Raw genomic sequence first — 4,526 nt, 5'->3', positions numbered from 1 at the left:
ATAACTGGAAAGCAGTTATATTTTGAGGTCAGCTATTTCCTAAATTCATTTTTCCAGACGTTGCTGTTATTTGCTGCATCACAGCTGATTTCACAGCTATTAAAATTTTCCGCTGGTTTAACATCGTCTTTCAATCCATTTTTTTCCTTTTTCTTTTTTTTTCGTCGCTTTCTGCCCCGAATATATTCCTTTCGATGTAATATGCATTAAATTTTGTTTACCAGTTTTGGAATACATTTTTTTTTGCACCAGGTATGTCCAGTGGGTTACTCTGTATTCACTAGATTGTAAGCAATTCCTTTTAAGCAGTTTTATACCTTACTGTGTTCTTTTACCTGTGTTGCTTTACACCTTTCTGGGATTTTTGTTTTACACAGTTATGTAAATTTTTACACCTTTTTTATGATGCTTTGCAAAGTCTTGTAGCTTTTTAAACAACTTTTTCGTGATGTTTCACATCTTCCTGTGACTTTTTTTTTTTTACAGCTTCGTGTCACTTTTACACATTCCTCTGATATTTTACACTTTTCTGTGTGTTTTTAAACCTTCCTGTGTCTTTGCAACTACCTGTGACTTTTACATCTTCCTGTAACGTTTTACACCTTCCTGCGATGGGTTTACAACCTTCCTGTGACGTTTTACATCTTCCTGTGATGGTTTACAACCTCCCTATGACGTTTTACACCATTCTGATATGTTTTGCACCTTCCTGTTATGTTTACACTCTCCCATGACGTTTTTTACAACTCCTGTGATTCTTAACAAAATCTTCCTGTGATGTTTACAAAACTCCCTGTGGGGACTTTTTCCCCCCACACCTCCCTGCGACCGTCATTGGCTCTAAAACTAGCCTTTTCTTTGAACGATTTTTAAAATTCCTCGCGAGAGAAAAAAAAAAAAAAAAAAAACCGACCGTGGCAAAACATCCTGTAACCGGGGGGGAAAAGATCAGAGGAAATATTCCTCTATAAACACATTTAAAATTCCAATAAACTGGAGATCAAGGCTGCTTTATTTACCACTCCACTTGAACGGATTTCACTGGCGACACAACTCTTACTGTTTCTGTAACCCAGAGTGGTTTTCGAGAGGTTGTAAGTCTCCTTGCTAGGTCGTCAGAAATCAATGCCTGTTTTGTCTTAGGTCCTAAGGTTGGGTGATGCTCATATGTGTGTACATGATTCTATAAGTGGTTTCTTTTATTTGTAGGGGTCGGGTTGCTGGACCCATGCCTCTTTTACTTGGCCCTAGGTGATGGCTGGTATACTCGTATACAGAGTGAATCGACAGATGTTATCTCCTATTATTTTATGAGATTGAGAAAAATCTTGTGGAGGGATTTAATTAATGGAACTTATTCATAAGGCTTATATTCATCTCTCTCTCTCTCTCTCTCTCTCTCAGTATTTATTTAAGGAACTAATTCCATAAGGCTTCTCTCTCTCTCTCTCCTCTCTCTCTCTCTCTCTCTCTCTCTCTCTCTCACCTCTCTCATATTTAATTAATGGAACTTTATTCCATAAGCCATTATTCATTCTCTCTCTCTCTCTCTCTCTCTCTCTCTCTCTCTCTCTCTCTCTCATACGGTCTTTTGAATTCTTCGTCCTCTCTCTCTTCTCTCTCTCTCTCCTCTCTCTCTCTCTCTTCTCTCTCTCTCTCTCTCTCTCAGTATTTATTTAATGGAACTAATTTCATAAGCTTCTCTCTCTCTCTCTCTCTCTCTCTCTCTCTCTCTCTCTCTCTCTCTCTCAGTATTTATTTAATGGAACTAATTCCATAAGGCTTCTCTCTCTCTCTCTCTCTCTCTCTCTCTCTCTCTCTCTCTCTCAGTATTTATTTAATGGAACTAATTCCTAAGGCTTCTCTCTCTCTCTCTCTCTCTCTCTCTCTCTCTGTATTAGTATTTAATTAATGGAACTAATTCCATAAGGCTTATTATTAATCTCTCTCTCTCTCTCTCTCTCTCTCTCTCTCCCCTTACCATAAACACCCCGTTTCCGTCATCCTATCCACTTTTTTTTTTTATCATAACAAATTCTCTTTGTTCTCGCCCGCTTATAACTTGGGGAACATTTTTTGTTATATCCTGAGAATCATTTGTTCAAAAAGTCCGATACCTTCTTCGACCCTTCAGTTAATCCCCACGAATATAAAAGGACTGGGATTACTTGGAGATTTTCTCTGGTAAATCGTTGTTTATTTTTATTTTTTGATAACAAGAATACGTTTTCGTTATTTTAGGAGATGTATGTCAATGCGTGAATTATTTTAGATCATATTTTGTTTTTATATATTTTTTCCGTATTTCATTATTATTGCAAAATTGTGAAATGCTGTAAGTCTTAAAGAATTCAAGATACTGATTTTGTTTCAGTTCATTAAGACGGTTAACGTTTTTGATTATGAATCAATGAGAAGGGGAAAGGATTTAGTCGTTCTTTAGTTGGGTTTATACTATATTATATATATATATATATATATATATATATATATATATATATATATATATATATATATATTATATGCATTGAGCTACAAATGTCCTTTAATATCCAATTCGCTCTACTTCGGAATTGATAAATTTTCTTATTTGTTGACCGAAGGGGAATTTCTTTTAGTTGATAATAATTTCGTTCTCTCGTGGATCGAACCAGAGGACAGAGGAGAAATCAGGATTTCAGTGATAAGAATTCATATATAGATACATCAGACAATTCGGAAGATTTTTGTCACAAATTCAGAGAAGCCACATATACCACTTCACAACATAAAACTTTTAAGCTTGACGTAGATTCCCTGCTCACTAAAGTACCAGTACAGGACGTTCTTCAAGTTTTTAAGGGTAAAATTATCCCCCTATTCAGATCATTTCCCATTGGCGCTTGACAAAATAATAAAGCTAGTTGAATTATTTGTGCATCTAATAAAAAAAAAAAAACGTATTTTCATTCGGGGAAATCATTCTACCAAGCAAAAATTCGGGTGTAGTATGGGTCGGTCCTTTAAGTCCTGTTTCTAGCCCATCTGTACATGGAATACTTTGAAACTACAGTAATAAATGCAATAAAACCCAAAAAAACACTTGCTGTGGATGAGATACGTGGATGATATCCTAACATTTTGGGATAATAGGTGGGGCAATCTCAATGAATTCCTCTCGAAATTAAACACATTAGTGCCCAGCATCAAATTTAAAGTTGAATGGGAAACAGACAACAAAATTCCTTTTCTTGATGTTTTAATAATCAGAGATACGACAGAATACAAATTTACCCATATACAGAAAACCAACGTTCTCACTTTCATACATTCACTACTTTAGCTATCATGACATTTCTATCAAAAATAGTGTAGCTAGTAACTTGTTCTTAAGAGCCTTACGAATTTGTTCCCCAGATTTCCTGGAAAAAGAATTTGAACTAATTCGCAAGCAACTTTCGTCGGTAAAAAATATCCTGACCATATAATTGAGAAAGCAATTCACAAAGCTAAACGTAATTTTCTAATGACCCCCTAAAGACAAGACCAGAGATACACCCAACAATAAAATAATAATTCCCCACCTGGACACGATTAAGAGAATAAAACCAACCCCCTCGGAAAATCGAACCCTTTTGTATTTACTTACCCAAACACCTTAGCCAAATCCAAATGATTAACGTCCAACAAAAGACATCTCCAAAGGACTCTGGGTATACGAAATCCCATGCCAGACTGTGACCAATCTTACATCGGATTTACAGGTAAATCCCTTCCCCAGAGATTAATACAACACAAACGGTCAGTTAGGTATGGACAACAGAACTCGGCTATTTTGCAACCATATAAATGAACATAACCATAGAATAAACTGGAATTTGGTCACGTGTAATTTATAGCAGCAACTGCCGGTATAAGAGTCAAATGATGGAATCGGCCTTAATAAAAGAGAGGCAGGTAATGAACATCTCAAAAGGAGCATGGATTTCGGACACGATCGACAAACGTCTTCATTCAACCAACCCTTAAGAAGATTAAAGGAAGATTATCAGCGGGGGTGACTTAAAATGGCTTGTTTGTGGATGGACCTCTTGGTATAAATACCACCTTTTCTGTAAACTTTTCTCATTCATCTACCTGAAGAGGGGAGACAGCGTCTCTGAAATATAGTACTTTTTCTCTGTATTTTGGTGTTTTTATGGGCTCCTTTTATTAGATATATATATATATATATATATCTATATATATATATACTATAATAAATATATATATATATATATATATATATATACAGACATATACATTCACACACATACAATAATTCCTATCTTGATGAGAATATATTTCCTGCTTAAAATTATTAAAAAAATCATTAAGCTCCAATCTCTTGGAATAGATTATTTTTTTAAATACTGAATTCATTTAATCATTCATGTAGGGGAATTATGTTGATTCTTTTTTTTGTGTTAGATTTTCATTTGTCACTTAGATTTTCATTTGTCACTTAAACTCCAATAATTGGAGACGCAGCCGTCACAAATATAACT

Source organism: Macrobrachium nipponense, chromosome 15 (assembly GCF_015104395.2).
Source record: "Macrobrachium nipponense isolate FS-2020 chromosome 15, ASM1510439v2, whole genome shotgun sequence".
Classification (NCBI taxonomy): Eukaryota; Metazoa; Arthropoda; class Malacostraca; order Decapoda; family Palaemonidae; genus Macrobrachium; species Macrobrachium nipponense.
This window is presented reverse-complemented; position numbering follows the sequence as displayed.